Source organism: Erpetoichthys calabaricus, chromosome 11 (genome assembly GCF_900747795.2).
Source record: "Erpetoichthys calabaricus chromosome 11, fErpCal1.3, whole genome shotgun sequence".
NCBI lineage: Eukaryota > Metazoa > Chordata > Cladistia > Polypteriformes > Polypteridae > Erpetoichthys > Erpetoichthys calabaricus.
The window spans coordinates 54,365,904-54,379,350 of record NC_041404.2 but is presented as its reverse complement, the minus strand read 5'-3'; positions in this window follow the sequence as shown (position 1 = coordinate 54,379,350).

Below are 13,447 nucleotides of genomic sequence, written 5' to 3'. Positions count from 1 at the left end.
TATCTATCTATCTATCTATCTATCTATCTATCTATCTATCTATCTATCTATCTATCTATCTATCTATCTATCTATTTTATATAGTGCCTTTCACATCTATCTATCTATCTATCTATCTATCTATCTATCTATCTATCTATCTATCTATCTATCTATCTATCTGATCCTGCCGACTATACTAAAATTAATATCTATCTATCTATCTATCTATCTATCTATCTATCTATCTATCTATCTATCTATCTATCTATCTATCTATTATATAGTACCTTTCACATCTATCTATCTATCTATCTATCTATCTATCTATCTATCTATCTATCTATCTATCTATCTATCTATCTATCTATCTATTTTATATAGTGCCTTTCACATCTATCTATCTATCTATCTATCTATCTATCTATCTATCTATCTATCTATCTATCTATCTATCTATCTATCTATCTATCTGATCCTGCCGACTATACTAAAATTAATATCTATCTATCTATCTATCTATCTATCTATCTATCTATCTATCTATCTATCTATCTATTATATAGTGCCTTTCACATCTATCTATCTATCTATCTATCTATCTATCTATCTATCTATCTATCTATCTATCTATCTATCTATCTATCTATTATATAGTGCCTTTCACATCTATCTATCTATCTATCTATCTATCTATTTTATATAGTGCCTTTCACATCTATCTATGTATCTATCTATCTGATCCTGCCGACTATACTAAAATTAATATCTATCTATCTATCTATCTATCTATTATATAGTGCCTTTCACATCTATCTATCTATCTATCTATCTATCTATCTATCTATCTATCTATCTATCTATCTATCTATCTATCTATCTATCTATCTATCTGATCCTGCCGACTATACTAAAATATCTATCTATCTATCTATCTATCTATCTATCTATTATATAGTGCCTTTCACATCTATCTATCTATCTATCTATCTATCTATCTATCTATCTATCTATCTATCTATCTATCTATCTATCTATCTATCTATTTTATATAGTGCCTTTCACATCTATCTATCTATCTATCTATCTATCTATCTATCTATCTATCTATCTATCTATCTATCTATCTATCTATCTATCTATCTATCTATCTATCTATCTATCTATCTATCTATCTATCTATCTATCTAGTGTCTTGAAAACTCAACTTGATGTTTTTTAGAAGAATTAAGTGGATAAGACTGGTGAGCTTTGTTGCTTGAATTGCCTGTTCTCATCCAAATTGTTCTAACTTACAGCAAGTGCTTTCCATATGTTATCCTAGTCTGGAGTACCAAAGTTCAGAAAATAAATTGTGGTAATGAAAATAATATAGCATAGCAGACCTGGTGATGCACTGGGGTCCTGTCCATTGTTGGCTCCTATCTTCCATCTTCTTCACTTACAGCAACTCCTGGCCCCATGTCACTTTATCTTGAAGTAATTCGGTCCAGAAAATAAGAAACAGTAATAATAATAATCTAGCAGACCCGGTGATGGCCTGATGTCCTGTCCAGTGCTGGTTCCTATCTTCCACCTTTTTCACTTTCCCCATTTCATTTTAACGTGAAGTAATTCTGTTCAGGAAATGAGAAATGGTAATGATGCTAATATAGTGGGCCTGGTGATGGACTGACGTCCCACCCAGTGTTGGTTGCTATCTTCCACCTTCTTCACTCTCAATATGTTTTCTCCATATGTTATCCTGTTCTGGAGTATTAAACTTCAGAATGTGAACAATGATAATGATGATAATGTAGTGGGCCTATCTAGTGTGTTGGTTCCTATCTTCCACCGTCTTCACTTTGAATACATCCTGGCTCCATGTCACTTTATCTTGAAATAATTCAGTTCAGAAAATGAGAAATAGTAATGATGGAAATGTAGCAGGCCTGGTGACGGACTGATGTCCTGTGCAGTGTTGTTTCCTGCCTTCCACCTTCTTCACTTACATCACATTCTCTCCATGTTATCCTGTTCTGGAGTATGAAAGTCCATCCATCCATCCATTTTCCAACCCGCTGAATCCGAACACAGGGTCACGGGGGTCTGCTGGAGCCAATCCCAGCCAACACAGGGCACAAGGCAGGAACCAAGCCTGGGCAGGGTGCCAACCCACCGCAGGACACACACAAACACACCCACACACCAAGCACACACTAGGGCCAATTTAGAATCGCCAATCCACCTAACCTGCATGTCTTTGGACTGTGGGAGGAAACCGGAGCGCCCGGAGGAAACCCACGCAGGACACGGGGAGAACATGCAAACTCCACGCAGAGAGGACCTGGGAAGCGAAACCCAGGTCCCCAGGTCTCCCAACTGCGAGGCAGCAGCGCTACCCACTGCGCCCACGAGTATGAAAGTTCGTAATATTAATTATGGAAAAGATAGAAATATAGCAGACCTGGTGATGGACTGACGTCCCACCCAGTGTTGGTTCCTCTCTTCCACCTTCTTCACTCTCAACAAGTTCTCTCCATTTGTTATCCTGTTCTGGAGTATTAAACTTTAGAAAATGAATAATGATACTGATGCTAATGTAGTGTGCCTGGTGATGAACTGACGTCCCACCCAGTGTCGGTTCCTATCTTCCACCGTCTTCACTTAGAACACATCTTGGCCCCACGTCCCTTTATCTTGAAGTAATTCCGTTCAGAAAATGAGAAATGGTAATAATAATAATGTAGTGGGCCTGGTGATGAACTGACATCCCACCCAGTGTTGGTTCCTACCTTCCACCTTCTACACTTCCATCAAGTTCTCTCCATGTGTTATCCTGTTCTGGAGTATCAAAGTTCATAAAATGATTTACCATAATGATAATAATGTAGTGGGCCCTACAATGGCCTGATGTCCCATCTTGGGTCAGTTCCTTCGTTGTGCCTACTGCTGCCCGGAGAGGCTGTGGCCCCCACTGCGACCCTAAAGTGCATTAATCGGCTCTGAGAATGGTACATTATATAATAACAATATAGTGCCACTGGCATCATTTGCTGCAATGTGTGGGCTTGCTGACATTTTAATTTTTTTTTCCTCTGCAACGTGATTTAATTCTATGGCAGGAGCACAACAAGAAGAGACAAAAGACATACAATAATCAAGGCTGCATGGGCAGAACGCCCCCCCCCCCCCAATCTTGATGGTCTCATGTTCTTATGAAACTCAAGTTCTACCTCCTCACGTTACGCTCAGAAGGTTAAGCTGACAATATGGAGGATCGGAGCCGCTGTGATAGCTGCCTGCCATATGACAAGGAGCAGAACGTCCTTGAGAGGTGTGAGCCGTTTCTGAACCCCAGCGTAATGGCAGGCGCAGAAAAGGATTTTTGGCCGTATCTGAATGAAATGAGAGGTACGCCTCCTACAATGAAAGCACATCTTAGCGACTCCAATCTATTCCTCTGATCGTTTACATTTACATTTACGCGCTTAGCAGATGTTGCTTTTTTTTTTTTTGTTCATAGTGACTTACAATAGAGGACGACATAATTGAGCAGACATCAGACTGGGGGACGGTTTAGAAACAAGTGCTACACGACAAGGGAACGCAACGGACCACCACAAGTGAAGATCAAAATGCAAACTAGTTTCTCTTTCGAGGTTACGAAAACCTAACAGCTGATATCACCAAACCAGAGAGTCTCCAGATGCTTCTTACACACAAATTCTAGGGAAGGTGGGCAGCTTCTTTCACCAGCTAGGAGCTACACGTGAAAAGAGAAAGCATTGAGATTTCATGCCAGAGGTGGCATCTCCAGATGTGTCCACCAGCAGATAGGTGCATCGATAGGCTGCAACATGAAAAGACAAACACCTGCCTTAAATTTGGGTGGGGGGGGGTCCCTCTCATGCCACCAGAACAGCTCTGACCCACCACAAGACCTCTGAAGGGATCCCAGTGGTATCTGTCAGCAAGATGTTAGCAGAAGCTCCTTTAAGGAAATGTACAGCAAGTCACGAGGTGAGGCCTCCATGGATCAGGCTTGATATGCTAGCAGAGCCCACAGATACAACAACAACAACATTTATTTCTTATTGCACATTTCCATACAAAGAATGGATCTCAAAGTGCTTCCTTCACAAGATGTCAAAGAGAAAGTTATAAGAAAACAAAAAACAAGAAAGATAAGAATAATAATGAAAAGTAACTATATATATTGTGGCAGGGGGCCGGGTCCCATGCCTGGCCGGGATACTCCTTCTACACAAATTCCAAGGGAGCAACTATGGGCTCCTCAGGACGCGTGGTGGCAGCCTCCCTGGCTGATGATGGTGCCTCAGTTTCCCACAGGGCTCCATGGGAGATCGAGTTCTCCTCAGCCCTGTTTGGATCTGGGGTGGCCACCAGGGGGGTGCTGCATGGGTCCCTGAGCCGGCCTGGACAACTCTACAGCCCCGTCCGGAAGTGCAATTAGAAACAGGTGAACAAGCACCTGGAGCACTTTCGGGTGGGCTATAAAAAGGGCCGGCAACCACCACTCAGGAGCCATAATCGGGAGGAAGAGGACGAGGTTGCCAAACGGGAGTGTTGTGCTCATTTGAGTTAAGTGCTTTTGGGACTGTGGGGTTCACGGGGAAGATGTGCCCCACAGGTGAAGAAAAATAAAAGTCCTGTTGGGTTTTACACGTGCCTCTGTGTCAGTCTCTGCCAGGTCGGGCGCTATACAGCGTCCACTACCACAATATATATATATATATTGTCACACACGTGCGCATGGGAGGCAGCTAAAGGGCTCAAGTGAGGGCAATTCCGAATCAGACTGGGATCTGGCAGAGTGCACTGATTCTTTTTCTCACTTCCCTGCAGACCATTCATGAGAAATTCCACTTGGCCCTGGTGAAATCACTTCCAGGTGCGAACCTATCGATAAAGACCGTTTTGGTTCCGAAACCCCACCCACCCCCCTTGATGTCATATCTGGGCCCGAGTCTATTGTTGAAGACCCTTCCGGTCCCGGCCTCTTTGACATCACTTCCTATCCTGACCTTCAAAAGTCTCCACCTTTCCCCTACTCCCTCAGTTTGGTTTTGGACTCTGATTTGTGCACAGCAGTGCTGTCTTTTTTGTTTGCAATTTTTGCAGCCAGGAAAATATTATACGGGTGGCTGCCCCAAACCTTGCAATGGCTCGTGATCAAGTTCGTGACAATATATATATTGTCACAAGAAAGACAAAGAGTCATTGGAAACGTTTGGGGCAGCCACCCGTATAATATTTCCTGGCTGCAAAATTGCTTAATCAGTACAGACATGTTCACACGACTGAGAGTCCAAAACAGAACTGAAGTTGCTGCCTTAAAATGGCGGCCTTTGAATGCAAGTACAGGAAGTGATGTCATCAGGGCCTGAACCGTAAGTGACGTCATAGGCTGCCCCAGAACCGGTCAGGATTTCCCAAGAATGGTCTGTAAGGAATTGAGAGAGAGAATTAGTGCACTCTGCCACCCCCTGGTCAGGCATGGAATTACCATTATTCAGGCCCTTCAGTTGTCTCCTAATCGCACGTGTGTGACTATATATATATAGTGATAGGTGGCCAGGGACCTTGTCCCGCCAGGAGGCCTGGAGAAGCCGGAGACCAAGAGAGGGGCAATTCCTACCCCGGGACAAAAAAGGGCAGCCCTCCGGATTGCATGGAATTGCAACCGTTTGGGGACCTGTGGCCACCGCCAGGGCGTGCCCAGATGATTCCGGAGCCCTGAACTGCAACACTTCTGCCACACCAGGAAGTGCTGCCACAAAAAAGTACACCCGGAGTGCTTCTGGGTGTCCATGCAGCACTTCCGCCACACCAGGAAGTCATCAGGGAGCACCTGGAGCACAACTGGGTCCAACATAAAAGGAGCCGCCTCACTCCATTCAAGATGCTGGAATTGGAAGGAGGAGGAGGAGGACAAAGCTTGCGAGGAGAGAAATAGAGGCGTCAGAAGAAGGAGAGAAAATAAAAGGAAGTAAAGGACTGAGTTGTTGTGGCTGTTTTGGTGCACTGTGTTATGCGAGAAAAGAACTGTAAAATAAATGTGTGTGCTTCTGGACATTGTGTGCCCTGGTGTCTGTTTGTAGCCGGGCTCATCCTCACAGTATATATATATATATATATATATATATATATATATATATATATATATATATATATATATATATATATATATATATATATGGCAGCATGGTGGCGCAGTGGGTAGCACTTCTGCCTTGCAGTTAGGAGACCTGGGTTCACTTCTCGGGTCCTCCCTGTATGGAGTTTGCATGTTCTCCCCATGCCGGCGTGGGTTTCCTCCAACAGTCCAAAGACATGCAAGTTAGGTGCATTGGTGATCCTAAATTGTCCCTAGTGGGTGCTTGGTGTGTGGGTGTGTGCCCTGTGGTGGGCTGGCAACCTGCCCTGGGTTTGTTTCCTGCCTTGTGCCCTGTGTTGGCTGGAATTGGCTCCAGCAGACCCCTGTGAGCCTGTAGTTAGGATATAGCGGGTTGGATAATGGATGGATATATATATATATATATACGGTATATATATATATATATATATAGTTGCAGACCACCAGAGGCCTTGCCCCACTGGGATGCCTGGAGAAGATCAATGACCAAGAGAGAGGTGATATCTTCCCCGGGATGCAAGAGGGTAGCCACCCTGGTGGGTGTTGGGGCCACGGGAACAAAGCTTGGAAGCTCAACCCTGAGGGGGCCCATGGCCATGGCCAGGGGACCCTGGATATTTGTTAAGCCCTGGACTGCAGGAAGTTCTGCAGGAACACCATCAACAAGCACCTGAAGCACATCTGGGTGCAATATAAAAGGGGCCGCCTCACTCCATTCAAGGAGCCAGAGCTGGGAGGGAGTGGACAAAGCTTGCTGGGAGGGAGAGGAGTGGAGGCAACAGAGAAAGAGAGAAGGAAGGAAGAAAGGACTGCGTTTACTTCTGGTGCTTTGTGTACTGTGCTCTGTAGTGGGGAGTGATGACCAGTTGCTGCCCCACTTCAAATAAACGTGTCTGCTGGACAAAACTTGTGTCTAGCATCTGTCTGTGTTGGGTAGGGAGGCTGACATACCCCCTGGTGGTCCACAATATATTTATATATTTTAAAATAAAGACAAAAACACCGTCAAAGGTTTGGGGGGATCCTTAATACAGTATACTGTAGCACAAGGAAAGGAAATGACATCTTCACAGACAAGAGTTCAAGTTGTAACTGACAAAAGAGAAAATGAAGTTGGTAAGTATAGTAGATTAGTGGGAAGTGATGTCATGGATGAAAGGCATTCTGGAACCGGAAGTGATGTTATGAGGAGGTGGGTCTTGAGTGTTGGAACCAGAAGTGATGTCGCTGTGTGGATTCTTCAGTTGTTCTGTTAGGAGAGAGAAATAGAGTTAGAGAGCAGTGCCAACCCCCGGTTTTGGCAGGTAACTGCATCTATTTGAGCCCGTAAACTGTCGCCCAAGCGTGTCACGTGTGTGACAATCACCCAGCAGAACAACTGAAGAAACCACCCAATAACATCACTTCTGGTTCCAACCGTCAAGATCATGCCTCTTCATAGCATCACTTCCTTCAGATCTATCTATATACACTACTCTCACTTTCTTTTGTACCAGTTCCATTTTGAACTCCATTTCCTTTTTATTCTGTGCAACAGTATATGGGGTATCCCCCCCCCCCCCCAAATCTTTGACTGTGTTCTTGTATTTATTTTACTGTATTTTAGTATATTATAGTATATTTTATATTTAAAGTATATTATATATATATAAAGTCAGTCAGTCAATCAGTTCCCAACCTGCTATATCCTAACACAGGGTCACGGGGGTCTGCTGAAGCCAATCCCAGCCAACACAGGGCGCAAGGCAGGAACAAATCCCAGGCCCACCGTAGGACACACACATAAACACACTAACACACCAAGCACACACTAGGGTTCAATTTAGGATCGCCAATGCACCTAACCTGTATGTCTTTGGACTGTGGGAGGAAACCCACGCAGACACGAGGAGAACATGCAAACTCCACGCAGCGAGGACCTGGGAAGTGAACCCGAACCCTCTTACTGCAAGGCAGCAGCACTACCACTGTGCCACCGTGCCGCCCTATATATATATATATATATATATATATATATATATATATATTTTTTTTTTTCTGTATATATATATATATATATATATATATATATATATATATATATATATATATATATATATATATATATTGTCATACATGGCTGGAGGTCAGACCCGGCCGGGATGCCTGGAAGGACTGGGTTGTGGCATATTTGTCCTCCGGGCCTCAAGGGGGCAATCGCCCTGGAGTAGAAGAGGCCCACGGAAGAAGAGCAGGGAGGCTCAAGACCGTTGGGGGCTCTAATCACTGCCAGGGGGCACCCCGAGCCTCATGGAGCCCAGGACTTATTTACTTCTGCCACACCTATGGAGGACGATCCTTCCAGGGTCACCTGGAGTGCTTCCGGGTGCTCTCCTCACGCTTCCGCCACACCAGGACGTGACGTCTGGTAGAGCAGCTGGAGCTCATCCGGGTGAGGATAAGAGGGGCCGCCTCCTCCCTCCAATCATGGAGCTGGAGTCGGAAGCAGGAGCAGGACGAAGCTCCTGGAGAGAGAGGACAGGTGGCCCAGGGACAAGGAGAGAGAAGGCCCAGGAGAAGGGAGACTGGGGCTAGAAGCATATTGTGAGTTGTGCGGGACTGAGTTGTGTGTTGTGTGATAAAGAAAATAAAAGTATCTTTGGTAAAGATGTGGTGTCGGTCTGATGGTGTCAGGGCAAACCTCACAATATATATATATATATATATATACAGTATATATATACTGTATACAGTTGTGCTTGAAAGTTTGTGAACCCTTTAGAATTTTCTATATTTCGGCATAAATATGACCTAAAACATCGTCAGATTTTCACTCAAGTCCTAAAAGTAGATAAAGAGAAACCAGTTAAACAAATGAGACAAAAATATTATACTTGGTCATTTATTTATTGAGGAAAATGATCGAATATGACATATTTGTGAGTGGCAACAGTTTGTGAACCTCTAGGATTAGCAGTTAGTTTGAAGGTGAAATTCGAGTCCGGTGTTTTCAATCAATGGGATGACAATCAGGTGTGAGTGGGCACCCTGTGTTATTTAAAGAACAGGATCTATCAAAGTCTGCTCTTCACAACACATGTTTGTGGAAGTGTATCATGGCATGAACAAAGGAGATTTCTGAGGACCTCCGAAAAAGAGTTGTTGATGCTCATCAGGCTGGAAAAGGTTACAAAACCATCTCTAAAGAGTTTGGACTCCACCAATCCACAGTCAGACAGATTGTGTACAAATGGAGGAAATTCAAGACCATTGTTACCCTCCCCAGGAGTGGTCGACCAACAAAGATCACTCCAAGAGCAAGGCGTGTAATAGTCGGCGAGGTCACAAAGGACCCCAGGGTAACTTCTAAGCAACTGAAGGCCTCCCTCACATTGGCTAATGTTCATGTTCATGAGTCCACCATCAGGAGAACACTGAACAACAATGGTGTGCATGGCAGGGTTGCAAGGAGAAAGCCACTGCTCTCCAAAAAAAAAACATTGCTGCTCGTCTGCAGTTTGCTAAAGATCACGTGGACAAACCAGAAGGCTATTGGAAGAATGTTTTGTGGACGGATGAGACCAAAATAGAACTTTTTGGTTTAAATGAAAAGCGTTATGTTTGGAGAAAGGAAAACACTGCATTCCAGCATAAGAACCTTATCCCATCTGTGAAACATGGTGGTGGTAGTATCATGGTTTGGGCCTGTTTTGCTTCATCTGGGCCAGGACGGCTTGCCTTCATTGATGGAACAATGAATTCTGAATTATATCAGAGAATTCTAAAGGAAAATGTCAGGACATCTGTCCATGAACTGAATCTCAAGAGAAGGTGGGTCATGCAGCAAGACAACGACCCTAAGTACACAAGTCGTTCTACCAAAGAATGGTTAAAGAAGAATAAAGTTAATGTTTTGGAATGGCCAAGTCAAAGTCCTGACCTTAATCCAATTGAAATGTTGTTGAAGGACCTGAAGTGAGCAGTTAATGTGAGGAAACCCACCAACATCCCAGAGTTGAAGCTGTTCTGTACGGAGGAATGGGCGATAATTCCTCCAAGCCGGTGTGCAGGACTGATCAACGGTTACCGGAAACGTTTAGGGGGGTCACACCAGATACTGAAAGCAAAGGTTCACATACTTTTGCCACTCACAAATATGTCATATTCCATGATTTTCCTTAATAAATAAATGACCGAGTATAATATTTTTGTCTCATTTGTTTAACTGGTTTCTCTTTATCTACTTTTAGGACTTGAGTGAAAATCTGATGATGTTTTAGGTCATATTTATGCAGAAATATAGAAAATTCTAAAGGGTTCACAAACTTTCAAGCACAACTGTATACAGTATATATATATATATATATATATATATATATATATATATATATATATATATATATATATATATACAGTGGTGTGAAAAACTATTTGCCCCCTTCCTGATTTCTTATTCTTTTGCATGTTTGTCACACAAAATGTTTCTGATCATCAAACACATTTAACCATTAGTCAAATATAACACAAGTAAACACAAAATGCAGTTTGTAAATGGTGGTTTTTATTATTTAGGGAGAAAAAAAAATCCAAACCTACATGGCCCTGTGTGAAAAAGTAATTGCCTCCTGAACCTAATAACTGGTTGGGCCACCCTTAGCAGCAATAACTGCAATCAAGCGTTTGCGATAACTTGCAATGAGTGTATTACAGCGCTCAGGAGGAATTTTGGCCCACTCATCTTTGCAAAATTGTTGTAATTCAGCTTTATTTGAGGGTTTTCTAGCATGAACCACCTTTATAAGGTCATGCCATAGCATCTCAATTGGATTCAGGTCAGGACTTTGACTAGGCCACTCCAAAGTCTTCATTTTGTTTTTCTTCAGCCATTCAGAGGTGGATTTGCTGGTGTGTTTTGGGTCATTGTCCTGTTGCAGCACCCAAGATCGCTTCAGCTTGAGTTGACGAACAGATGGCCGGGACATTCTCCTTCAGGAATTTTTGGTAGACAGTAGAATTCATGGTTCCATCTATCACAGCAAGCCTTCCAGGTCCTGAAGCAGCAAAACAACCCCAGACCATCACACTACCACCACCATATTTTACTGTTGGTATGATGTTCTTTTTCTGAAATGCTGTGTTCCTTTTACGCCAGATGTAACGGGACATTTGCCTTCCAAAAAGTTCAACTTTTGTCTCATCAGTCCACAAGGTATTTTCCCAAAAGTCTTGGCAATCATTGAGATGTTTCTTAGCAAAATTGAGACGAGCCCTAATGTTCTTTTTGCTTAACAGTGGTTTGCGTCTTGGAAATCTGCCATGCAGGCCGTTTTTGCCCAGTCTCTTTCTTATGGTGGAGTCGTGAACAGTGACCTTAATTGAGGCAAGTGAGGCCTGCAGTTCTTTAGACGTTGTCCTGGGGTCTTTTGTGACCTCTCGGATGAGTCGTCTCTGCGCTCTTGGGGTAATTTTGGTCGGCCGGCCACTCCTGGGAAGGTTCACCACTGTTCCATGTTTTTGCCATTTGTGGATAATGGCTCTCACTGTGGTTCGTTGGAGTCCCAAAGCTTTAGAAATGGCTTTATAACCTTTACCAGACTGATAGATCTCAATTACTTCTGTTCTCATTTGTTCCTGAATTTCTTTGGATCTTGGCATGATGTCTAGCTTTTGAGGTGCTTTTGGTCTACTTCTCTGTGTCAGGCAGCTCCTATTTAAGTGATTTCTTGATTGAAACAGGTGTGGCAGTAATCAGGCCTGGGGGTGGCTACGGAAATTGAACTCAGGTGTGATACACCACAGTTAGGTTATTTTTTAACAAGGGGGCAATTACTTTTTCACACAGGGCCATGTAGGTTTGGATTTTTTTTCTCCCTAAATAATAAAAACCATCATTTAAAAACTGCATTTTGTGTTTACTTGTATTATATTTGACTAATGGTTAAATGTGTTTGATGATCAGAAACATTTTGTGTGACAAACATGCAAAAGAATAAGAAATCAGGAAGGGGGCAAATAGTTTTTCACACCACTGTATATATATATATATATATATATATATATATATATATATATATATATAGTATAATCAGTAATCAGAAATTGTTCAAACATCTAAAGGGGGGATATACCAGCCAATCCAGTTTGCTTTATAATATATTGTTAGTACCTTCATCATATTTAGTCTGATTTTGCTGGTGGAGGTTGAAGTGTTGCAGTCATAATCAAAACTACTATAATTAAATGTCTCCCATATATTTGAAATGAAAAACAGATCCAAAGTAAGTAGTGAGTAGTCTTTGAAAGATTTAGACATTTTAAGCTTGTTTGTTATACTTTCATTTTATTAAATTATCTTGTAGACATCCTTTATGACTCTAATCCTGCTTCCCATAATCTTTAATGTTTTTGCTGTTATTATTCTTGACTCCATTAGCAGAATGGTTAATAAATAATAATAAGAATGGTGACAAGCGGGTGTGCAGATGAATTACTCCACAGTTTGGTAGAGGACTGTAAACTGTGGGCCGCACGGGAGGGCGGATTACTTTCCATGCATTGTTATCTACTGAGATATCCCAGTCTGCTTATCACCTGTTATTAGAGATTCTGAAGGTCTTCCAATGAAAAATATTTAAATTCAATGTGTAATCACACAACAATATGAAATTTCAAAAACTTGTTAATTATCTGTCAGAGGAGGACTGAACAATGATTCAAACTTTCATTCAATCAAAGAGATAGTCTTCTGTATTGTTTGGCTCAGTTATAAGGTATCTTATTATTGAGTTGGGGCGGCAAGGTGGCGCAGAGGGTAGCGCTGCTGCCTTGCAGTTGGGGGACCTGGGTTTGCTTCCTGGGTCCTCCCTGCGTGGAGTTTGCATGTTCTCCCCATGTCTGTGTGGGTTTCCTCCGGGCGCTCCGGTTTCCTCCCACAGTCCAAAGACATGCAGGTTAGGTGGATTGGCGATTCTAAATTGGCCCTAGTGTGTGCTTGGTGTGTGCTTGGTGTTTGTGTGTGTCCTGCGGTGGGTTGGCACCCTGCCCGGGATTGGTATGTGCCCTTTGTTGGCTGGGATTGGCTCCAGCAGACCCCCGTGACCCTGTGTTCGGATTCAGCAGGTTGGAAAATGGATGGATGGATTACTGAGTTGAAAGAATTAAGTATTCCATCTTTGAGTCCTAACACTTCTATGCCATTCATTTTTAAACTGAGATAAGGGCGGCTGGCTGTGTGCTCCCCAGCTTTGTTTCCAGTAGGTGACAAAATCTTTGTTTTTACCTCAATCTACAGTCTACAGTCAGTCTCGGGGTCCACATCCAGGAAATCACAGTAAGACAGGCGATAGATAG